The 26,123-nt window shown below is 38.5% G+C and overlaps 2 long non-coding RNA genes across 2 annotated transcripts; both read left to right on the top strand.

The window, feature by feature from the left end:
- The first annotated feature begins 1,302 nt into the window (after nt 1-1,302).
- LOC140253474 (uncharacterized) lies at nt 1,303-14,275 on the top strand. Its single transcript, XR_011903859.1, has 3 exons — nt 1,303-1,390; nt 12,636-12,755; nt 14,197-14,275. It is a non-coding gene; the product is annotated as an uncharacterized lncRNA (long non-coding RNA).
- Nucleotides 14,276-17,493: 3,218 nt separating this feature from the next.
- Nucleotides 17,494-19,374, top strand: LOC140253475 (uncharacterized). The gene is made up of 3 exons (XR_011903860.1): nt 17,494-17,561; nt 18,105-18,178; nt 19,290-19,374. It is a non-coding gene; the product is annotated as an uncharacterized lncRNA (long non-coding RNA).
- The last annotated feature ends 6,749 nt before the right edge of the window (nt 19,375-26,123 follow it).

The following is a 26,123-nucleotide window of genomic DNA, read 5'->3' as shown; positions in this document are numbered from 1 at the left end:
TGATAGTCGCATAGTCTGGAACAAGACAGAGCAACTCAACAGAAGCTGATATAACTTGAATCAGTTGTAACTTTGCAGATAATGTCAGAAAAATATTAATTATATATATATATTGTGATGGAAAAAAGAACCCCACAAATGTTTAAAGAAGTTGGTGACCACGATGGTGGGTACATGTTGAAAACCACAGCAGAACACAGTACTTGGTTCTTTTTTTCATCTATGATTCGTTCCCTTTAGAGACCTTTGTCAAATAACTAGTTATTCTAGAGTGCTTAACAGCAACAACTCCCACAGAAACATCACTGGGGAAATTGCATTTGAAACCTACATTCCCCCTCCCCTTCTCTATTTGTCAGTATAAAGCTGGAAGAAATCATAATGAATACACTGCCTGGCTATACCCTGCCTGCCTGTTTCTCTCATTAAGAAAAAGAGTAGAAGGGCTATTAAAATCTGGAGAATGCAAAATAAAAGATGCTGCTATCTGACAGGCTAGCAGCCTGTCTGCCTGCAAAAGCTGCTAATTCATACAATGCTTGCACGATGAAATATTAGCAACTTTTGGTTTTAGTATGTAGTTAGAGATAATGTCATGTGTAGAACGAATGCACAGAAGACTCTGATAGATGGCTGGTGAAAATGAGTCAGAATGTAAATATATTGGAGCTTTCTGTAATTTCAGCATTCAACTCAATGATTTTCCACTTACAGAGAGAGGAGACTCTGCAGATGAGGCCTCTGGTGGCCACTCAGAAAGGATTCCCAGTTCTTCCCCAAGCTCCCTGTGTAACCTTGTCTAAGTTATTTTCTTCTTCCATACCTCAAGGCTCTGCCTAGCTGTAAAGTGCGCTCTAAGTCTCTCTTGGCAAAACATAAGTACAGCACTTAGGTCAGTTTAACCAATTACACAAATTCACCACTAAGAGCAATGATTGAGGGTTAGACCTATTCTTTTTCACACCAGATCTTGGAAGTTGTAACGGATCACCAGCTGAGCACGAATCAGCCCCATAATCTGAAAAATACTAACAACTCACTAGGACATGAGCTGGAACAGAATGTGCAAGTGTGCAGGAGTCCTTCATCTGCCTGCAATGTCTCAGCTAAAGAACTGGCTTCTTGCTTTGGGTACTGTAAGAGAAACTGTTTATCGCAGCCTGAAACTCTGATTAACCACCTGAGGCAAAAGACACGTCAGCTGCAGGAGCACAGGTGAAGGCAAGCTGTGCTGCTGGAAGGGGTGGAGCTTGACTCCACTTCTAGATCCCATTGAAGGGCTGACCATAGCTAAGGTGACCTCTTTCTCTGGTGTTTGCTGTTCTGTGGAGTTTTTGTGGTGAGCCTCAACATTAGTGAGTATTCATCTTGATTGGAAGTCTCAGCACTGGTAAGTCTTTTCTTAGATACTCCCTGTCAATCCAATTGCTCTGTATTTATGTCTTTGTGGGGCAATCTGAGGTATGTGTACAAGCTGGTAGAAGAACTCGTTGAAAGCAGCCCTGAGGAGGATTTTGGGGGGGGGGGGGGGAGGGCTATTGGATGAAAAGCTGGACTTGAGCCAGCAATGCACTGTTGCATTGGAAGGTCACCAGTATTCTGGACTGTATCAGTGGGAGGGTGGCAGCAGAGAGATGGGGAGAAGATTTTTCTTTTCTTTTCTCACCTTGTGAGGTTTCATCTGGAGTGCAGTGTCTGAGACCTCCAGTACAGGAAGGATGTGGATCTGTTGCTGAGTGTCCAGAGGAGGACCCTGGAGATTATCAGAGGGCTGGAACAACTCTCCGACAAAGATAGGTTAAGGGAGTTGGGCATGTTCACTGTGCATTGCTTACAACGTGTAACAGTAACATCACTTGCACCGTTAACTCAGCAGGTGTAGCTCCATTTGTAGCAGCAACACGGCTTCACGCCAACCCACCCCCCACTGAGTCACTCGGCCCGGGAGCGGTTGACCGTTAGCGCCCCCCCGCGGCTTGGGGCAGTCGGGGCCGGGCTCTATACAAGGCTGGGGCGGGGGGCTTGCAGACTGTGTGGTGTTCGCCAGAGCTGTAAGGCGGAGCATGGTCAGGACCTGAGTTTTTGCGTGGCTCTCCGTGTGTAGGACTGCGCCGCCGTGGAGCATGTGAAGGTAGGCTTGCTTTCCTTTGTGGTGTGTGCTTGCTGCTTTGCTTTGGTGTGTCTCTCGGTCTTTATTTTAAGTTGTGGTGAGAGCTGAGAGAGTTCTGCGTTGGTGCCTCCTTGGCAGGGGACGAGAAATGCAGAGAACTGGGATGCAGAGCTCTCCCTTCGTGTTTTTCTGTTACTAAACTCTCCTCAGTTTGGTTGTGGTCGGAGCGCACTGATAAATGACTGCAGGTGAAGCTCTGCTTCCCATTTAGTGCAGAACGAAGTTTCCAGAATAAAATGGCGCCACGTGGTTCGGTGTCTGTCTCTAGTGTTGGAGGTGAAGGGGATAAAGAGATTAAAGCTCCCTGAGCTTGTAGTTCAGCTTGCGTTAGGATGTGTTTGGCATCTTTTTTTTACCTTTTAAAGCCTCTAAGCAATTGGCAAAAAATTGAAACAAAAACCAATCGTACTTGAGCAACTCGTTAGCACAACTCATATGGTGGGAGATGAGATCCGTTAAGCGTCTTCAATAGCCTTCTCCGATAAAAGGTGTGCTTTTACCCTTTCTAGCCTGCTCAGGCGTTTGGGTTTGTTATCTGCAGCTTGCTTTGTGCTGTGAACTCCAAGGCTTTTAAGAGATGGAGTACACTTAGTACTGTGCCTTAGCTGCTAGGAAAACAGTAGTGTAGCCCAGTGGTTACAGATAATATAGTGAATCCTGAGGGTAGTTTGCAGCTTCACAGGAAAACACAACTAGCTAGAGTGTGACAAACCACGGACCTTTGTTATGTATTGCAGCTATTAACAGCTCAAGGTTGCAGTTTGTTGTCTTTTGTGTGTGTTTTATGTGGGGAAAGAGGGAGAGCTAGAGGGGAGAAGGGTATCTTCTTTTATCTTTTATTATAGGGTATTTGTAGATCCTTACCTTGATATTTGCATACCTGACAGATATATAAAATACGATTCAAGCATTTCGGTGTTCTGAGTTATGTTGCTCACCTGCATGCCATTTAAAAGCTTCGGTTCAAATATTGTAAGCTTCTTAGTAGAGGAAGCAGATAATGTAAACTTTCATAACTGCAAGGCAGTTACATGAGCAGGTTGTGTAAGCGACTGATTTATTTCCAGGGTTCATTATATGATGTAACAAAGTGTAGTTCTTATGTTTCAAAACTCTTTATCTTAATAAAAAATATATATATTTCTGTTTAATTTGTCAGTTAATACTGAAATGGCAACATGAGTAGGGTTTCAGCAAGGTGCTGCTACCTGTTAGAAAATACATTTAATTGTTTTGCAAGCACTATGGGGTTTTTCCATTTGGTTTGACTGAATGGGATGCTCTAGAAACTGTAAAGAGAGGCAAGAGCGTTCTGTTTTTGTAGATGTGTTTGGTGACACTAAAGCAAAGGACATAAAATCTCTCATTGCAAAATGCAGTTTTCAGTCTTAGATTTTCCAGTCTTAGAATAAGGTGTGTCTCTTGGTGCTGGACAGACCAGCTCTGAACAAAGCACTCTTGATCTGACCACACCAGTGCTGTGTGGACCAGGTACCTTGACCTGATGGGAGTGCAGTTCCTAATGCAGTCCAGGATACTACTACTTTCCTTTGCCATGATGGTACGTTTCTGGCTTGCATTCAGTGGTGTTTAGCAGGTCCTTTTCTGACAAGCTGCTTTGCAGCTGATTGTCTTCCAGCATGCACTGGTGTATGGAGTTACTCCTCCCCATGTTCAGAACTTCTTTATTGAACTTCATGGAGTCCCTGTTTACCCTTCAGTCTGTTCGGGACCCTAGGAAGGCTGCCTATCCCCTTCGTTATAAGCCAGTCCTCCAGTTTTATAGTGAATGTAGCTACAAACACTGAAGGAGTAATTTATTCTCTTACAAAAATTATGTACATTGAAACACAATACAGATACACTGTAGCCCACTGTGTTTTGCTTGTTATACCACAGCATATTCAGTTTAACAATGTGTACTCTACATTCACTCCATCTGCTAATATTTTAAATATTTTACTGGTAGCAGTTCTCCTGTGAAAAGTGGAGATGTGTCATCTAGAATGAAGAACTCTATTTAAAGGTTGTCATTTGGGACACTGTGGAGTGAGGGAGAAGATTCTTTTTCTTTAGCAGCCACAGGTAGCTGGGACAAGGTCAGATTTGAAAGCTATCACCCAAAGGCACTGATGAAACACAGATTAAAAGCAGCACAATCAATACTTCCCTTTCACTTTCCTCCTTCAAATTCCAGATCAGGAATAGTTTCTGACAAGGAAGCTAGCAGTTTGCTTTCTCTCACAGCTCCCTTTACCCTCCTGCAAGCAGTCACGCTGACTTCAACACTGAGAGTGCTCTCCATTGAATGTCAAGAATTGTCTGAAACAGGTAATTACTTTGAGATCATCCCTGTTTAAAGTGAGTCAGTGCAACGCCATTTAGCCTTCTTCTGATAGCTGCACTTGGAAATCAAGTGTAGGAATTAGCACTGCAAGTCCTTCTAGGAACTAGTTTAAGATTAGTTTTGAAGATTTGTTTCCCCCCCCCCCCCCCCCTCTATGTTTGCAATTAAGGTCTCAGTCGTGTTTTTCTCTTGTACTGTCATAGCACCAGCTTCCTAAACATTTTTCTAAATAGGTGAACAGTCTGTGAGGAGTTTGAGTGAGTTTATAGAGATTAAGAGACTTGGTAGAGTAGTTCTGTACCAAATGTAGGAACAGAAGCCTGTATCTGTATATTCAATTCCATTATTGGATTTTTCTATGTCATATTAATGTGTAGGTCACTCTGAAATAATGCCTTGTATTAATTTCTGTGGAAACTGCAACAGATACCAGAGGCAAAATAACACTATTTGATAGAGCAGATTCTTTGCTGCAGGCCACTGTTTTTCAACTTAGTCCCTATGGTTAGCTTTACATTTTCAACAGCAATGAAGAGCCTGCATGCCTTGCTCATAAAAATCTGCATTGCCAACTGGAACATGGCTTATGTTTTGCATCACTATCCCTGCTGCTGAAGCACACCACCCACTGTTTGCTGTGCTCACATCCACTGCTTAGTCTTCATAAAAACACAGCAAGTGTTGATGCTTGCCAATGGGTGCCATTTTTTTTTTTTCCACATGGAGGGATTCAGTGACAGACCTTTGCTTCATCCACATTTCTATGTGTGACACCATTCTGTCAGACTGCCTCTCTGCTGCTGTCTGTCATGTAGCAGCAAAACATAATAGGGTGTTGGTGGAAAGTTCAACCTCTACTGCTGTACCAGCAACATCCAACTCAGATGCTGTTGGCTAACATCATAAAATAGGAGATATATCTTTTAGAGCACTCCTTATATTCAATTTAGTTAATGTAGACATCAGGCTGTCTTAGTCATTTTGTAGCATTTGAGTTTTTTCAAGGCTGAAATTTAGAATGTAAATAATGCTTAGTGTTAAGAAAGCTCCATAAATTTTGTTATTCACAGCCTGTTTGTGAAGGAGTCATAAATGCTTCTAGTATATTCCGGTAGAGAAATTAATGTTTAACTTCTGCCTTCTTCTGGCTCTACTAGGCACTCTAGCAGTGAGAAAAGTGCTTGAACTTGAACTGTGTTATAATATTATGATACTATATAATCACTCTTAATTTCCGTAAGTTAGCAACAACCTTTTGAGATAATATGGCACTGAGGTTTTTTCCTGTGTTTTTGAATGGAAAGGAGGTAAATTATCTTTTACATGTTTTTTGACCATTTATTTTTTTTGACCGCTGTGAGCTCCTAATCTATAATCCCTACAGTGTTCTACAGAAGGCTCCAAGTATCCCAAATTATACTATTTGTTTGATTTAATAAAAATCATGTCCTCATTCAGTTTTTGGATGTAATTCTTAATTGATGTATACCTACTGTGCTTGTTTGTTTTTAATCTATTGATATTTGGTGAGATGTACACATGCACTGCTGCAGTGCTTCTGAACAAATGCCAGTGTCCTAATAATTACTGTTGCACTATTTACTGCAATAATTGGAAAGATCAGGAAAAGCTAACCTGGCTCACTATATCCAGGCAAACAGAACCAAATTTACCTTTTCTAAGGTTCTCATGCATTTCGTGCTCACTTCCCATGAGGCAGTGAATGACCTCACTTAAAGCTTAACCTTCTTATTAGAACCAGTAATGCTCCAGCAGTATTTCTTTTATGGCCAGAGCATTTCCATAGATAAGAGTCAGTTTTCCAGAGCTGCTACATAAAAGATTTTTGGAGACTGAAATTGTTTGTTTTCCTCAGATAATGTTTCCATTGATTTCAACTCATAACTAAAACACAAATATTCTAGTTGGAAGTGGGTTGATTTGTAATGTATTCAAGGTATTAACTGTTTTATTTACAATCTGTTTGAAAACAAGGTCAGAAAGATTTGAACATGGTGCTATTATTATTTTTTTTTTTTTCCAGAATTTACAAGAGTGTTTCTGACTTCAAAATTAGCATTGGCAGGAATGAGTTGAAGCTTTGCTTTCTTAAACCAGGTGAAAATGTGATAGCCAGAATCCACCGGGCTGAGCTTGGATCTGAAGATGCTAGAGTTATACCTAAAATCTTCAAAATAGCTTATCTAGTGCTGCACTGAAGAACTAATCAATACATAGCCATCTGTAAATGAAATCTGGCCAAAAACATTAATCATATACTTTGATATGCTTTTGGTGTTACCATGGAATTCACTACACAAAATAGAGACCCTTTTCTCTCTGCTTTTCCCCATCTATACAGAATGTTTGTGGATCTAGCTCTGAATTTGTCCAACTTCACTGATTAATTTTTGAGCTCACAGATAAAACTAAGAACCAAGGCATGAATTCCACAAACTATTAATGAGGTTTCGCAATGTGTTTAGCAGCTGAATAAAAATACATAAATTTATTTGCTAACTTGAGCTTGCCATAATTTGAGGTTAATTTGGACTCTTTTATTGTTTGAAGTAGCACAGATTAGTTAGTTTTCACCTTGGAGAGGTATGTTTATCTCATGTGAGTTATCACAAAATGAATTGGAAATGTATCACAAAATATTCTATGCTTGTTAGGAGTTTTCTGAGGTATTGAAAACTACAAAATTTGTCAGCACCACATGTGTGTTGTGGAAATTTCTTCCTTAATGAAGGTGTTAATTTAATAAGTGATTTAACAAAATAAAACAAGTGCAAGTTTAATAATTAAATAAGTCAACTTATGTCTGCTCAATAACAAAAGGCTCTTTAAGCCTTCAAGAATTAGATTTTGTATGGTCAATTTGTGTGCAGCTGGTTGTTTTCCTACTTTCATCTGAACAACAGCATGTAGAAACAACCACCCTACAAACTTGTGGTGTTCTGTGTCCTTGGAGCTGATGGGTGCCTTCCCTTGGTTGGTCAAGGTTTCTCTTCAACACCATTGATTTTTCCATTTCTCCTTTTTCTGCGGGGGGAGCGCAGGTCAAAAAGCATTGTTATAGAAATGTCTTCTGCCACTATTTGAAGAGGAAGACTTGTTACATAGCATGGGGTGAGGGTAGGGGAAGAGAGCTGGATGGAGATCCCACCCAAAGGGGTATTCCAATGACACATGGCTTTGTATTCAGCAATGAAAGTTCATAGAACAGTAGTGTTTGCCTTTCAAGTAACAGCTGCATCCTCTAAAACTCTGCTTTCCAGGAAGTGGTTAAATATCTGCCTGCCAATAAGAGGCAGTGAATGAATTCCTTTTTATGCTTTGCTTGTGTGCACAGCTTGTGTTTCACCTATTAAACTGTCATTATCTATATCCATTAGTTTTTGAACCTTCCTTCTATTTTCTCTTCATCTTGTATGAGAGAAGAGTGAGTAAGCAACTGTGTGGGTGTTTGGCTTGGGTCAACCCACCACTTACATATAAATATTTCACATCTCATATCCTAGATCTTGATGCTAATGAGATTGCTGTATGTAAGAATATAAAAATCACGTTATATTTACAAAAATGTTTTAGAGGCACATCTTGCTCTCAAGCTGTACTGTTAGATACTGCTGATCTTTTCAGACATGAGTTTAAAACAGGAAAATGTAACATAGCTCTCTGAAGTCTTAGCGTTCTGCTTTCAAATTTTTTGCTTGAATTCCAAGGCTCTGAAATTATATGGTGCAGTGTTCCATAATGATATTCACAGTCATAATTTAGATAATTGGGAAATTAAAAGTTTAAAAGTTTGGTTGTTTCTTTTTTTGATAGAAGAAAAAGATTCCATAGTTCATTAAAAATTGTAATAGAAGTTAGTGCTCTATGCTGTTTACTGTAGGGATGTTAAAATCTCTAGAGATTACTGCAGAATGACTCTAGGACATCAAATAGTTTTAATATAAAACATTCACCAGTCTCTGGGTCTCAATTTTCAAAAATTTCAGTAACTGTTTGTGTTATGTTGAATTCAAAGCACACTTGAATTTTGGAAATAAGTGTGCTATTAGTAATCACAATCACTTGCAAGTCTGGGACAAAGAAGAAATGATGGGCTTCTTCTTAATTTTTCGGTATCTATCTCATGGCATGCTTCAAATATCAGTAAATCATCCCAAGACCATGCTCTTCAGAGTGGATATTTGATGCATGTCTGACCTCATTAAGGTGGTGGGTGACAGCATTAAGCTTGTCTATACTTTGTAGATGTACATTGAGCATTTGCAGTTAGTGCAGGAATCAAGTAAGAAGTTCAGTGAATAAAGTTTATAGAAAGTAAAGTTTAAGCCCTACTATAGGGATGGGGGGGAAAAAAAAACACCAAAGTAATAATATGAGAAGGTGGTAGGCTGTTCAAGCTGAGGTCATTCTTATCCAACTCTGCTCCATTTTTAGGTGTAAAGAACAAAGTTTATTTAGAAATGCCAACAGTTGATCACGCAGTTTATTTTCTGTGAGTTGCTGTCTACTAGTCACTTCATAATTGATCATAACCATCACATTTATTTTTCCATGCCACTTAGCTATCAAAAACTTTGATGTTAGTAGTAAATTAATCTGAAGGAAAAAAACAAAGAAACCACATCAAAAAGGTCTCTATTTTCATTTTTTAAGTAGTAATTTACATTTGTGTAATTTATGTTACTTCTGTGAACAGCACTACAATCCACTGCAATACTTTACTTGATAAATCTGTTTTTCAGAGATTCATCATTCATGTATAAATATTTACTCAACATTCAAATGGTTGTGAGAGAGAAAGGCATCGTGCTATAAAACCAAATTTGGAAATATTGTTTGTTTTACCATGAAGAAACATTATAGTACAAACTATATATCAGCTCAATTAAGCACATATAACCCTGAAGCTCCTACCTTAATCCTTGTGCTCATAAAACAGTAATTGTTCTGAGAGACTACAAGCAAAACTGTGACTCAAGCAAGGACATGTTGTTACATTTGGTTGCAATTACTGCCATATAACTAATTCCTTTGTCCACCATCTCGATCCACTGCTTATTTTCTATGTTCTTTTATGCTGTTGTTTTCGTCTTGATCTGTCAGTATCTAATCTGCATTCCCAACCAAACTGAAAAAATTGTCTAGATTTACCTAACAATTTTTTGGGATCTCTATTTATTGAAGTATTTTTAATGCTTCAATTAGTTTTATGTTGATCATTAATTTGGTGCACCTTCAAATGCTTAGATTCTACATTTCTCTTTATTTATTTTTTTTCCCCTAAGTACAAACTTCTTCTCTGAGTAGGCAAAATTAGTTCATGGTTTGTAAGGACTTCACTTTGCCATGGTCTTGCAGTCTTCAGGAATGGTACTCTGGACATAGATTTTTCAAGAAAATAATATTTTCCTTAAGATGAAATAATCCTAATAAGATGAAGATATATTTAAGTACAAGCAGTTTGTTTCTATGTGTAACGTGTTAGGTAACTTTGAACATGAGTAAAATGTTCATCATAGAATCACAAGGCTGGAAAGGACCTACAAGATCATCTAGTTCAACTGTCCTCCCTTTACCATACCTACAGAAAACCCCTAAACCTATCTCTTAGCTCTATATCCAGATGCCTCTTGAACACTGCTGGAGATGGTGACACTACCACCTCCCTGGGCAGGCTATTCCAGTCCCTGAGAGGAAAAAGTTCTTTCTTATGCCCATGTTGTATTCATATTTCTCTGGAAATTTCTTCCTGGAGTCCATTGTGCCATTCTGACTTGGTTAGTAACTTGTTTTTTTTCTCTCTGTCCAAGAGGTAATTGAAAATGATAATACAAATCACACTGCAATCACTGTAAAGAGTGGGTGCACTTCTGCTGACACTCACTGCAAGATAAATACTTAAATGAAGTGTTCTTATCATCTAGCTTTTATTTCAGATATGCATCTTATTCTACATCTGCCTAAAGTATAGACTAATAAATTATTATTGTCAATATGTGTAGATGCTGTTTCCAAACTCTTCCCGGGATAAATGAGTTTGCCATCAAGATGGAAGAAAGATGTCACTTGAGGCAGAAGTACCCAGTGAAACTTCCCTGAGGGTCAAGGCTGCCATTAGTGTTTTACATTGTGTGATTATAATTAATGCAGCAATTATTATGTGTGTGAGGTGAGACTTGTTGCCCATTCAGACCAGCAAGAATTGCGGAGACAGTAAAGTAAACAGGCTGGAGAGCAGTTAGAATTTGTATTTGACCAATGAGGTAGAAAGGAAAGCCTGTGATGCCAGTTTGTAAGGGTTTTAAACAGTGGCTCACAGTGGATGGGAGGCTTAAGGTACTGTGGGTTTAAGTACCTAGGAAAGACATTTCTCCTCCTTTTTGTGGTTTATGTCACATAACAATGCCTGGCAAAACAAGGGAGTGAGAGTAATATTTTGTTTATCAAACACAGTATTTTAACTAAGCAGAGCTGAGATGTCTAAGGACAAATGGATAAAATTATCTTAAACCTGGCAGGACCGATAATTTACAAATAATACTGGCAAGGTAATCAACTATGAAATTGCTGCTTCTGTTTGTGTGCTCTTTTTTCTTTGAGGCTGCTTAAATGAGTAGTTATTAGCATAATAGTGAAATGAATATACTGACTTCTAACAAGGATTTGAGGAATAAAAGGGGTTTGAAAAGCTACAGATCTACACAGTGTGTTAAGATATGAAGCTGTAAAATAAATTGAATTAATCTGTAGATACTTAAATACCAGTGACTCAGTAGTGGAAAACATAACTTCTGCGGGAGGAAATCTTTCTTTTAAAATTTATCAGAAGTTTCTGAAGAAATCAGTGAGTGTGTGAATATGAGAAAAAAAAAGCTTACACTCTTCTCAGATACCTCATGGATACTTGATACGGTTCCTCACCAAAGAAAGGAAATTCTGAGCAGAGCAAAAGATTGTGCTGACCAAAATATTACACCTTGGATGCCTTCTTCACTGAGAAATGGTATAAAAGCCCAAACACACAAAACTGTGGCCACCAGCAAAACTTATTTCACATTGGTTATTTTTATCAGGAAGCCAAGATTGTCTTTGTGCCTGGTTTTGAGCTAGCTCTATCCATATGAATAAGAGCAAGCTAATTCTTTTGGAGTGCAAGCTTTAAGATTGCATTAACAGTGTTACAGGCGAACTCAGAGCCCTGTGAGAATATATCTGCTTATCAGAGCAGATAGAATGGAGTAGCCTTGCACACCCTCTAGTGGTACGTACAGGTTTTAAGGCTTTAGTCAAATCTCTGGCTTTTAAGTAGTTTTTCTATTAATCTGTGTTTATCATAGATGTTCACATACACCCCAGTGGAGTTTGGCTCATGTTTTGTTAACCATCCTTACATCTTGACTTCTAGCAGTAACAGCAGCAATGCAATAAATAAATAACAATAAACAAGAATAACAAATAAATGGCAGATTTTCAAATGTTATTTGTTGGCTATGGTCACCTAAATCTGATTTAAGACATGGCATGACATGTTCTCTTAGAATTAACCTTATCATTCAGGCAGAGACTTGAAAAAATCTTGGGGAAAAAATGGTTTTCTCATCAGTGTTTTCTGTTTCACCCTCGTGTATGCAGGTCAGTATAGTTCTTAATAGTTCCTAATTGTTTGTAACATAAGCACCTGTGGTTTTCATCCATCACACCAGGAAACACATTAATCAATTAGACTCAAGTTGGTTGGGATTAAGAGGGTGTTAAGTACAGGATTCTGGAGAAATTGAGAGTGGAGATCAGGTTTGTATTTCATTAACAGCCATGCTTCTGTATCTTAGCAACTCTTAATGTATTTTCAAGAACTACTGCAGCCCCAGGATCTGTCTAACTAAGGTTTCAGAGGTTTAGTTTTACTACAGAAAGTTTAAGACCTGGGAGCATCTTTGAAGCATCCCTAGAATGTGTGCTAAGAATAACAACGTCTAATTTTATGCTTTTTGAACAGTTAGGTTATCAAATCTACCTGTATTTATCACAATGCTAGTCACAGTGTGAATTTGGTGAATGTTATTTAACCCAGTATTCAGTCTGAATTCTGTCCCTTAGGATGCCCTATGATGCAACATCATAAATGGCTGGAGAAGAAGTGAAGCATTCTGCTTAAAGCTCTGAGTCTTATGGAAGTGGTCACTTGGCAAGCTTTTAAACTCTATGGCTCCAGCTAAGGTATGTAAAGATCCTAAAGTATTAACTTCTTGCTTTCCGGAAAGAGTGGAAAAATTTCCTGTCTAGTGACTTAGCTGTAAGCCTGGGAAAACGTGTAGCCTCAGCCCAATTTATACAGTGCTGTAGCTAGTGCTTTAGCTGAACTGCTTTTGTAGTTCCAGTGGCTGCAATCAATCGTCTTGCTTCTTCCTGCTTTTCATCTCATTAACTAGAACTGGCCAGACAGCTCTGAGCAATGCTGTCTCAAATACAGGCCCAGACCTAGGTGGGTCAAGAGATAGGAATGGTAATTTAGCAGGTGTTATGGGGAAAAAGGGAAAATATGTAATTGGTGTAGATTAGCTAGCATCAGAATTTTATCCCACCACTGTTGCATGTTGTGGTCTGATTCGGAAATAAATGAATGCTCTTAATGACTCTTAATAGCATCATTACAATCTAAGCTACATTGCTGTGTAGAATGCAAGACAAGATACTGAAGTCAAGCCTGTTGATCTCTTGCAGACTGCTGTTTCATGTAGAGTTATTAATGTAGAAAAAGCATCTGTGTAGTTACATTTTCTTTGCTACATATCTGATTAGTTACTAGTTCTCTCAGGAATGCTGAACATTTGTTGCTTCCTGTGTGTGAGTTCTTTTGAGGTGGTAGCATAGTTCTGGTCCATAGCTCACTGGGGATCCACTATTTCCATGCAGGTCTTAGTGATGTAAATGGTATAGTAGTAGTGTGCAAGAGATCACTTACAGTGTTTTTGGTGATTGCTGAATAGCTAACAACCTCTCTGGTCATGCACTCTTCTTGAAAGTAACTTGAAAGAATGAATCTCACTGAAACTGCAAATTAACTTTCTGTAGTGTTTCAGTGGGGAGCTATAGTTGGCAATTTTAAATAATTTAGAAACATTGGTTAAAAATCCTTTGGTGTGAGAATGCAGTATGTGTTTACCTGCAGCTTGAGCTATAAGTCAGAAGAGTTTCTTAAACTAATGTGCTATAGAAATTATACAAGGAGTGGTAAACTAGCAACATATTTTAGACTTCCTACAACATTGCTGTAGTTTGAGCAAGTTTCATCAAGATATTTTCAACTGGAAGAATATGAGGGTGCTGATGAAATGTGTTGATACAGAGTGATTCTGAAGGGAATAGATGAAATACATGCTGTGTTCTTTATTTCCATTTCTTTTCACTGTATTGTAAGTGTGCTTGATCCACCTGTATGAAGGAGTTGTGGATTTTGTCAGGATTGGGCCATTGGTCTTAGTGGTGGATATGTTGTGAAGCAATATGATGTGCTGGAGATAGATGATTCGTCACCTTATTTGATGTAATTGTTAGTTTAAAGTCTAACTACTCTTGTCGCTCTTTCTCTCCTTATTATATTTTCTTGTAACGCTTTTGCGATAAGCTGCCCATTTTTGTTTATTACTAATCTATGTAGGTTACTTTGAAAATAATGCCTCCTGTTTATCCTCATGGAATCTACAAGAGATCACAGAATTGCAGGGGCTGGAAGGAACCTCTACAGATCACTGAGTCCAACCCACCTGCTAAAGCAGGTTCCCTGCAGTAAGTCACATTAGTAGGAAATCGGGTCTTGAATATCTTTATTTCATAATCACTCTGGGCATCCTGTTCCAGTATTGTCGTCTTCAATGTAAAGAAGTTCTTCTGTGTGTTTATGTGTAACTTTATCTATTGTCTTGTCACCCTGTGCTGGACGCTGTCTAGGAGTTCCCTCTTTTTTCTGAAATCGTAATCCCAGAACTGCACGCAGTATTCCAGATGTGGCCTCATCAAGGCAGAGTTCGGGGGGGGGGAGGATCATTTCCCTTGAGCTGTTGGCCATGCTCTTTTAAATGCATCACAGCACACCATTTGCCTTCTTGGCCACAAGAGCACACTGATGACTCTTGGTCAGTCTGTTGTCTAAGAACCCCAGGTCCTTCTCTGCAGAGCTTCTCTCCAGTGGGTCATCCTGTAGCTGTGTGTGGTTATTTCTCCCCAGGTATGGGAGTATACACTTGCTGTTCTTGAAACCACACCGGGTTTCTCCACCCAACTTTCCAGTCCATCTAGGTCTCTCTGAATGGCAGCATAGCCTTCTTGCACGTCAGTCATTCTTCCTGGCTTTGTATCATCAGCAAACTTGTTGAGGGTGGACTCTATTCCATCATAGAGGTCACTGATGAAGATGTTGAACAAGACTGAACTCAGTGCTGACCCCTGGCACCATTAGTTACAGGCCTCCACCCAGACTGTGCCACTAATCACAGCTGTCTGAGCTCTGTCAGTCAATTTTCAATGTACTTCACTGTCCACTTATTTGTCCCTCACTACCTAAGCTTCTTTATGAGGGTGCTGTGGGGTCAGTGTCAAATGCCTTGCTGAAGTCAAGGTACATAACATCTATTGCTCTCCTCCCATCTACTCAGTGATGGATGACATTGCAGAAGGTTATCTTGTTGATGAAGTGTGATTTTTCCCCTTGATGAATCCATGTTGACAACTCCTGATGGTTTTCTCTTCCAATTGCTTGGAGACAGCATCCAAAAAATGTTGTTCTGTCACCTTACCAGGGATGGAGGTGAAGATGACTGGCCAAAGAGCACAGTAACACTGTTTGATAGAGCAAATTCTCAGCTACAAAATACTATTTTTTCAATATAGTAACCACATTAGCTATGCACTTCTGCCAGCAATGAAGAAAAGCCTGCATGCTGCACTCATAAATAACTGTATGGCCATCCAGAACATGGCCCATCTTTCACACTGCTCTTGCCACTGCTGAAATGCACCACCCACCCCTCACTGTGCTCATGTCCTCTGTTTGGTCTCCAAAAACGTTCAGTAAGTATCAGTGAATGTCAGTGAGTGTTTTGGTTTTTTTTGTTTGTTTGTTTTTGTTTTTCCAAATGGAGGAATTCAGTGACACATCTCTGCTTCATCCACACTTCAACATCAAATGCCATTTTATCAGACTGTCCCTCTGCTGTAATCTGTCAGATGACAACAAAATGTAATGGAATAGTGGTGGGAAAATTCAGCCTCTACTGCCATACCACCACTGCCTCCCTCTGATATTGTGGGCCAACATAATAAAATAGGAGGTATTGCTTTCAGAGCGGGGTTTGTATAAAATTTACTTTTTGTTAAACTAGATCATTGAGCTTGTATCTAAAGGCAAATGAGAGAATAATGCTGTTACCCCTAATGAGCAGGGAAAGTAATCTTTTCTTAATCTAAACAAATTATATTTAATTGAAAGAATTTTTAACAAGTACACCTGAAATAAATTCATTTATCGTTGACATATACTTCAAACTCATAAAACATCAGGCTGTGACATAACAAGTTCTGAAGTACCTAACCAGCTGTGTTAGAAAGTTGCTGTAGGAACCAATTTAGTTCTAATACTGGAGGGAAATAACACAAGGAAAATAAATTAAATGTTAGCCCCATATATAAATAATTAGAAAGCTTACTAACATAACTGTAACACTGATCAAGATTTCAGAATCTATATTTGCTAACAAAATGGTTGTTAAAAGGTGTGTTAAAACAACAATAAAAAGACACCTGTAGTAGCCAATTGCATCTAAATGAGAAGAGAAATCTTTCATGCTTATTGGCAAACAATGGTATCTCCAAAAACACCTTTGTGGCCCTATATCTGTTATGATGTTATTGGCTGGGCATGCGTATTACTTAGCAAGTTAACAATAGATACTATTTTGTTTGCACAGTGATTGTAACATAGAGGCTCGGATCTCATGCTGTTTAAATGTGGTTTTCTCAACTACGCAGTTATTTTCTGCAGTAGCTAAGATTCTGGAATAAGAATCATATTTCATGGCTTTGGAGGCATTTTCCTTGGTAAGCTGCCACAGTGGGGGAAATCAGTGTATTATTTATATTTTACTAATTGTTAGATCCTGATGTACTCAACTCAATATGAGTAGCAACTTACTCAGTGGGACCCTTCTGGAGTACAGTGCTACTCATTGTGAAGGTAGATGCCACTAATTGGTTCCATGTGACCAAGCCTGAAAAAGAGCTTATAATGGCTATGCAGATATGGCTATGAAGCTGGCAAACTCAGCCTTAACTTTGACATTTTAGTACTTTAGAGAAGATTTGAGTGCTATTTTTGATGAGCTATATTTAACTTTTTTTTTTTTTTTTTTTTTTTTTTTTTTTTTTTAATGTTGTGATCAAACTTGAAAACTGCTAGTATTTCAAGGATAATTCCTGGAATTTAGGGATGTTTTTTCTTTAGTGCAGGGCCTGGGACATTGAGCAGTGCTTGTGTTACTTTAAAAACCATACAAGTCTAAAACATATTTTAAACAGTGTCAGTCCATTCAAACACAGACAGTTTGACCTTTGAACTTCCTTTTTTATCTCAGTGATAGGGCTCAGGACTTGTGCTTGCGGGTAGTTATTCATCTTTTATTTTCTGGATGTCTTGTAACAGTGCAACAGTTCTTGATGCAAAGAGGTAAATATAGTATTGTAATGTCTGAGGAAGAGGGTGACCCTGTAATAGCTGTAAGGGAAACTGTTGATCACAGCCTGAACCCCTGATTAACCATCTGAGGCAAGAGACGGGTCAGCTGTGGGAGCACAGGTGAAGGTAATTCAGCCGTAAGCTGAAGGGGGTAGAGCTCGACTCCACCTCTCCTAGATCCCATTTAAGGGCTGACCACCAGTAAGGTAACATCTCTTTCTGGAGATTGCTTCTTTGTGGAGTTCTTTGGTGAGTCTCGACATCAGTGAGCACCTATCTTGGAGGCCTCAGAGTTGGTGAGTTCTTTTCCTTAGTTACCCTCTGGCTCTTTATTTCTGACTATATTTGTACTATCCAACTGTACGTTATACTTGTATTATTTCAACTATACAATACAATGCTTGTGTTATTTCCACCATGCAATAGCAGGCATAACAAATATAAAGTAGCTGATTAAACTGACAGATTTTTCAAGTCCAATGCATGGGTTAAAAAACTAGCAACGTTAGCAGTTACATGTAAACTGTGTGTTTACACTGTTGCTCCTTAACTTCTCATATATTTGCTCTCTTTTTATCCAGCCCCTCTGATATTCAGCCCAGGGCAACTTGTCCAGACGTGCAGCTAAGAGTGTAAAGCCAGGTGTTGAAGCTGGGCTAATTGCCATTTGTAGGAATCAGCGTACTGCCCAGTTGCTGATTAGCTTTAGAGTACCTCCACCTGTTACTGAGCACTGCCACCTTTTCTGTTATTTGGCATCAGAAATATAAACTATATGCATATATATATATATACATACATATATATATGTATATATGTAGTTTTTGTTTTGCCTGCAGTTTCAATTATCCTGAGCTAGTGCAAGTACAGGCATCGAGGAGAACTGTTTTAAAATAAAGGTGAGGCTTTTGAGGTAAGAATTCCACTAAATATCGTTTATTATTATTTCTGCCCACATGATGGCAGTACATGTTAATCTAAATGAAGAAAGTTAAAAGCAAATTGCTGCTCTTCAACAGCAAAGTTCTGTTGCTCCCCACTCCCAAGACTGAGAATATATGAGAAATTTCTAAGAGGCATTATGAATGCATATGAAAGGATAACTTTCCCCTTACTGTAAAAGCCCCCAAGTCTTATAAAGCAGTAAAGCACTGCTTCATGCATGAACCACACGTAACTATGAATGTGTATGGAATGGTGCTATGTTATAAATAGAAGTGGTCAGTAAAGCTTTGTCAGTCATGCTTGGCTTAATCATTTGAAGTCAATAAAGTCATTGAAGTGTAATAGCCACTCCCTGGCATCGGTTTTGCAAGTGCAGAACTGGAGTTTTGAGCTCCTAGATGCTGATTGTTTAATCTGTGGTAAGAGTATGGAAAGTCTAAACAGACACTCTATTGAGATATTAACTGCAAAAAAAGTTTAGGCATTACTTCAGAAGGATTACAACCAGGAACAAAGTCCATTGAATTTGTCAAGCTCTTCATCTGTTTATGAGCTGAATCAAGGGATTTTGCGTGTGTGAGGTTTGAGTGTGTTTGCTGGGTAGAATCGGAGATCGTTGCCAGCATTTACCATTAAAGGTTGTAATGCTAAAAAGACAAAGAAAAGAAACCCCAAACACTTGTTTTCCTAAGCTTTGACTTGTCTCTAAGCAAGTACTTTTTTGGTTGTTTGTTTTTTTTAAGGTAATTAAAAAGCGTATTAGACTTGACTTTATACTTCATATTTCTTTTATTCTAAGAGCAGATAAGGGAAAGAGTAAAAATTTGCTTTTACAATTGCAAAGCTAGAAAACTAGGAATGAATACTCATTTCAGCTCAAATGCATAAAGCAAGAGGTTTCTCCAAAGCTCAGCAGGTTTCTTTGATTAGGGTCCCAGGTGAGCATTATCTCATAGAAGCATATAATAGGTCAGGTTGGAAAAGACCTTAAATATCAACAGGTGCAAGCTGTGCTTAACCATACTACCCTAACTCTAATGAGCCCTTGTGACCAGTTTACCTCTTGGATCCTGCTACAGAACAGGTTGGACTTGCTGATATGAGCTGTTTTGTGATATGTACCTGCAGATAAGAAGCATGAAAGAAATGGGAACTGAAGCAACCGAAGTGAGTAATTTGTTGCTGTTTTTGTTTGTTATAGTTTTATTTCATGGATCCTAAGGATTGCTACGTTAGTTCCTATGGTTTGTATTGTACGACTAAAATTATCTTTTAAGGCACCTCCTTTTGCTATTGTATGTACTATACTATGTAAGGCCCTGCCCTTGTTGTTTGCGCTCAGCAAGTATGTGAGAACTTATTGTGGTATGTAATGTTCCTGTATGTTTTGAGTTACCCCTCAAATTGCACTTGAAAATAGAATGCGAGAAGACATTAGTGGTAACTCACTTATGCCTGTGTCCACAGTAGTAACAGGAAAGGTCTGATTTTTTTGAATGGCTAGGAACTTTGACTCTTAACTCCTGTAGATTTAGAAACTGATCACTTTGTTTTAATCTTTCTCATGTCACATCTGCAGTAAAATTTTAAAATATCTCACTTTCTTCTCTGTGGGTAGCCTACAAATGCCACCTACCTCTTGATATTGCCTATCAAAACTGCATGTGTTTTTTATTCTTCCCACGTTCCACCTCTTGTATTAGAAAATAATCTCCATATACTCCTCTGTGTGGCCAGACTAGATGGATTTAACTTGTATTTCTCTCGCTCACTTGTTTAACTGAGCTGTTATGCAAGGTAGTTTTCCCATTAATTCTTTAAAATGTGTGGTTTAGTAGAAGCCAGAGATTGTCCAAGTGTAGAGTCCCTTGTACTAGGCCCTGCTTATATGGTGAGTAGGAGAGAATCTCTTGAATGTATTAACTTGAAAACTTGGAAAGAGTATTTCTGCTGCAAGTATGGAGAGTGTGGCTGTTTTGGAATGAGAAAAATATGGTGGAAAAAGAGATACATTATACTGGAGGGAGGGAAGACTGAAGAAAACAAAGCAGTTATTTCCTACATGTCCAAAATGGTTCAATTAAAAAGTATGTAGAGTTCTCAGAATATCCAGTCTTTGGTCTGTGGTTATTCCCTCAGCTTGATTTCTTTCTATGCCTTGTTCCTAAATTGAAGCAGGTTCTGTGTGTTAACTAACATTGTGAGGAAGCATAGGGAAGCCCTGCTTTTATTTCATTCTGACATACGATTGCTGGATGTGGTGTGTCTGATATTGTAAGCTGCGTGTTAAGATGAGTTTTCTTGTGACTGGAAGATTATGTATCCGATGGGACTCTTAGGGGGGTGATATTATTCTTATTATCTTGGGTGAGAGTGCACTTTGCTCTAGGCTTGTTGTAGAACTACTTTCAGGGCATGAAGCTAACTTTAACACTTAAGCGACATAATACTTGGACAAAAAATAGATACTCTGATAAAGCAGCATATTTTGTGTCAAGGTGATCAGTAATTTTGCAATATTATGCTACTAAGGTGGCTATAAAACCAAAAGGTACTACAGTAATGTTGACTGTGATGCTGTGTTGCCTGCGGATAAACAGCGAAGTTATTAGGAAAGGAACGTAAAGAAAATACTCCAGTTTTAGAAGAGCAACCTCTAGAGTTACATAGCTGTTCAAGGTGAAGATAACATTGCCAGATGCGTTCTTGATATTTAGTTTCTTGTTTTGCCAGTGTTGTAGAGTAGAAGATTCATAGGTAAAATCTAACTCAAGTTGGTTCTCTCTAGGGAGAGCCATCAAGGTTGTTTAAAGGGAGCACACTGATATAGTCTTGTTAGAGAAAGCAGTTGTGCAACTGAGAACTTCTGGTAATATGAACTGTGTCAAAAAGGTGAGGGGTTTGGATAGATGCAGGTACAAGCATGGCATGAGTCTCACTGGCTCATCTTTCTTTTGTGATTTGCAATTATGTCTCCAAAATTATGAGGGTTTCTATGGTAGTTTTATTTTCTGCAATACAAGGCTATCTCATAGAGAAAAATCATTTGGTCAACTAATGTGCGTAAGAATTATGCTGATACAGAAATAACTATTTGTCAACAACCCCTAAAAAAAAACAAAAACAAAAAAACCAAAAAACCAAAAACAAAAACACAAAACTTCTCAAAAGACTTTGACTTTTATAGAGTTGCTGAACTGAGTATTTATGTCTTTGCATTATAGAATGTACATGAAATTTTCTTACATAAGACAAAACCATTGCTTTTTGGAGAAACCCTGTTGTTTTCAGAATTGCTTCTCTTAACACATTGCTATGCTCTTGTAAGTAACCCTGGACATAAAGCTATGTACAAGAAACCTTTTAAAGACAAGCTTTTCAAAACAACGTGAAAACCTGAAAGCATAGAGAGAGCTGAACAACTCATTCTGGAAACAATACATTTAATAAGGCAGAATTAGCTTCAGTGATAATTCCTAAATATTTCAGTGGGGGCTGTAAAGAATTTGTTTATTAATACAACTATCCTGCATATAGTGCTCCTAGAGAAAATTGGTTAGGTGTATGAGCATCTCTGTATCATTTCCATAAATGTCCTTTAAAAACAGAACCGTAGTCATGTTTTCAGGCATTTATTTGGACTGAATTGCTAGTGGATGCTGTCTTCTAAGAGAGTTGTTGCTTCACCTGTGCCACGTGGCATCTTTTTCTTGTTTTCCCTGTATATATGCGCTCCTGCTACTAAAATCAACTAAGCGAGTAAATACTATGTTGCATCCCAAATAAATGTCATTCTCTACTTCTCTGAGAAACTGTTTGATACACATTTCCAATTCCTTATATCTTGCTATAAGAAAAGATAGCTGGGGATTTCTTGTTGGCCTGAGACTTTGATGGTGGGTTAGAGAACCTTCAAACTGCAAGGAAGCTGCTGTTTAAAATTCCATGTGATGCATTGCAACTAAACAGTAATAGGACTGTGACAATTCTGAAAGATTAGTTTGGTCTCCTTCCAGTCCCTAGTGGGTAAAATGCTTGGCTACTGCTGCAGCTGGCAGTGAAGGGTAGCCTGGGGCTGTCCTCTTGCATCCATTGAGATTTCTTTTGTGGAGTCTTTTTCCCTCCTCCCTAAACTTGCTTACTGTGCCAGCAGGATGTTTCTTGAACTAAGAAGTAACTTGGACATTATCTTCCACTGCGTGGGTACATCTTGTAAAGAGACCATTAATTGGCTGTTATTTTGCACTTGCAGAAGTACTCCTTTATGGGCCTCTGCTTGTTTATGTAGCTCAGAGAGGCCTTGGGGCTTCTTTGACCTAGTTCCTTGCATAGACTAATGGAAGAACTGCTGTCAGGCTGAAAGATTGCCTTTGTTTGTAGCTTTCACTAGCATGGTGGGGAGATCTGGTTTTGGTGATCTTGGCATGGAGAAGATAACGGATTGGATGATACTCTTGCTCTCAGCAGTAAGTTCTCTAGGATAGAAGTATTCCATTCCAGAAACTAGTGCGTGTTTTGTTCTGGTGTTGTCTAAATCCATTTAATATAGTTTAGAACTGCAGAATCTCTGTAGTACTGGAAGTCTTTACTTTAATTCACACAAAATACTTATTCTGAGCAGCTTTTTTTATATATAATCTGATCACACATGAATTGGTGCAAATTCAGTGTTGCACTGAGTTCAGTTTGTGGGTCAGAGAACATAGTATTATATGTAAAAATTGTAATTTCTGATTTAATTTCATGATTAAATGCTCTAGTGTATGTCAAACACACAAAAAAATCAGCTGACTCCTGTCTAAGCACTAGAATGAAGTTGATGGTTGTTTGTTTTTTTTTTTTTTGTACTGGATATGGATATTCTGTATGTTTGTTGTGAGGATCTGAAGTGAGGTTGTCTGTAGAGTGCTTGTAGCCAGTTAAATAAATGAGCGTGTTACCACACCCTAATGACCCTTATAACAGGCACAATGCTATGCACTGTGCAAAGCACCAGCAGTGTAGTAGTTTCCATAAATTTGGGCTGAATTAAAACTCTGTAAGGCAGAATGTGGAAGTTTTGCTGCACAGTCCATCACAGGTTTCATCCAACTTGAAGGAAAAAAAAATTATTACTATTATTATTTTACTTACCATATCTGGAAAGCTTAGAAAAGGTAGAGATGAATCCATACCTGTTTTGTAGAGCCTGTAGTGATAAACCATTAGCAATGGGCAGCATGTATAGTCATGTTCATGTGAGTTCTACAAGTTGCAGTAATTGTCTAAGCATCACTTTTCCCACAGAGTTCATGGAATTGATGCTTTGTTTGTGACAGTGAGACCCTTTCTGCTTCTGTGGATGCGTTTGCATTGTTTGGAGTGAAAATTCTGAATCAAAGTAGGTCCCTTCTGACTTGGAATGTAAGGGACTCTCTGAACAAATTCAGTTGTTTTAATTTTTCTGTGTTGTTTCAGGTATTTTCTTTTGAAAGTATATGACCAAATCCAGTGCAATACTGGGCAAAAAAACAAAACAAAAAACAAAACAAAAAAAAAAACAAAAAAACAACCTAGATGTGCATTAGTAGTTAAATGATTAGTAGATGAGAATGACAAGCTACAGGCACTTCATAATAGTAGTGCGTAAGCATACTTGAGTTTTCTATGTTGAAATTATCGGTGTTGCAATCAGCTGGTTAATGATTCTGGTGGCTTTGGTGCAGACTTCAGCATTCTGGGATGATTATCTAAGGTGTGTTTTCCTTTTTTCTTCAAGAAGGAAACATCTCTTAGCCATAAGGAATCTTTTTATTTATTTATTTTTAGTAAAAAAAACCAATGCATTTACCCATGTCAGCTCATTTGTTCCTCAATGGAGGGAAGGCGATCCCATTCCTGGCTATCTGTTCAATTTATTAAGCAAGGTGTTTCCCCAGCCCAGAACAAGTCGAATAATACAATAATTCGTGTCCTAATGGAGTTATATCTCTTTTATTTAGGAAACAAAAAACCTACAGCTGATAGAAGTACCTGAGCCAGAAAGCGGGAAAGGTGGCATGTGAAGCAGAACTACTTTTTGTGGTGCACTGTTGAGCAACATTCACTTGCACGTGTTAAACAATCTTTCTATTTACTGGCTTGTGATGCTTGTCCAAATAGAAGGTAATATGCTGATTATATATGTCCTTACCAGAGCTGCACTTCCAGTTTGAGGGGAAGAGTCTTTGAGAAGGACAAGGAAAATCTTCTACATTCAAGATGAAGATTAAAGAGGGAGAACTTAGGTTGGCAAAGCTTTTTATGGTTACTTAAAGCCAACAAAAAACAATCAGTATTTTAATTAACTTTGTCCAGATATGAATCAATAGAGATCTCAAAAGTTTGCTATAAATGAAAACAATCTTCATTAAGTATTGGTAATATTGTAAAAAGTCTGACTTTTTACCTGCTTATGCTCAGTCCAGAAATACATCTTGGCTAATGTGTGTAGTGGGAGCACAAGCTTTCCTTGTGGGGAAAAATGTCAGCATCTCTGTGCACAAATAACATTGTGAAGCTGTGGAACAGTAGAACCTGAAGTTTTAATTGTTTTGGCGTGGTGAAGCAGTGATCTGTACTCATATAGATAATGTGTGGTGTTTACTCACACCAGGTGTGTCACTTTGCATGATGTATTTGGAAAGATCACTATAATGTTAACATCTGTATTCATTTGTAGCTTCTTTAGTACTTTTATGTTTGTAATGCCATCTCAAGTGGAATTTGTGAATCTGGCTCCCTGTGAGTTTAGCTTAATCGATAGCTGAGTGCTTGCACAATGTACATAGTAGGCGTTATCTTAAGTTGTCTTAAGAAAGTAGCGTGTTAATGGTACTCCAGTTTAAAAATAATGATCATTAAATCTTTACAGCAAATATTAATCTGTACATCTTCAAAGGCACAGAGAAAATATGAGTGGGAGTAGCTCTAAATGCTTGAGACATAAGGCGCATTGGAGCTTAGTGGAAGTGTGTATCTTCTGGAGTAGCTTGACCAGAAATGATAGGTAAGCAATAGCTGGACTTAATGAAGCTTGAAGCTTTAACTCCATGAACATCAGTTGTAATTATGCAAGTTTTTGTTTTCCTTTTGGTATGAAATGGAAACTCAGTTCAGCTCAAAGATAGTTGTGTCCAAAACAATCAACATGACTTTACCTTTAAGAGGCTTTGTTTTGTCACCAACGCTTTGCTCTCTAGATAGTTATTTGGAAGGGCTGATTATTTTCTTTACTGTGTTTTCCCCTTTGCTTTGCCACTTTTCAACATGGCTCAGTATGCAGCAATCAAATGTGATCCAAAAAAAGTAGGAGCTGGGAGATCAGTGATGATTTTGGTGTATAACTATTGCTTCTAGTGGGTGGAAAATCAATTGTTTTAAACATCAAGCATTTCAACTTCATCAGATTGAGCAACGTGCAAGGCAGAGAACAAACTTTCAGTATTTTGTTGCATTGAGGATAAAACTTGCAAAATAATACCATGTTGCTCTATTGGGTCTGTTGTAGGTAGGTCAGGCTTGGTCTGCAGGCTCAGAAAGAGGATCCCATGTACTGTCAGAGTGCTAGCTTGCTGGTGGCAGCCCAGCACTGCAGTTGTGTTGGTGTCTGGCAGTTTGTGTATATATAATAAAATATACTAATCTTTTCATACAACAGCACTGTGTGAGAAGTAGTTCACTGGATTTACTTTTAATAGTGTTTTGGTTTCACTGCGAAATGCTCCCACACACAATTTTATGGGAATGTCTGTCTTCCAGTTAAGCAGAATTGTAACTACAGAATTCCCCTCACCCATTACTCCTGCCCAGTGGAGGAGGACAGCATGTATACAGCGGGATCTTTTTTATGTCAGTCTGTAGGTGGAAGTGCCTACAGCTAGATACAGATTCTG

Source organism: Excalfactoria chinensis, chromosome 5, assembly GCF_039878825.1.
Source record: "Excalfactoria chinensis isolate bCotChi1 chromosome 5, bCotChi1.hap2, whole genome shotgun sequence".
In the NCBI taxonomy this organism is placed as follows: domain Eukaryota; kingdom Metazoa; phylum Chordata; class Aves; order Galliformes; family Phasianidae; genus Excalfactoria; species Excalfactoria chinensis.
The sequence above is the reverse complement of the archived record's forward strand: the minus strand, read 5'-3'. Positions and strand labels throughout refer to the sequence as shown.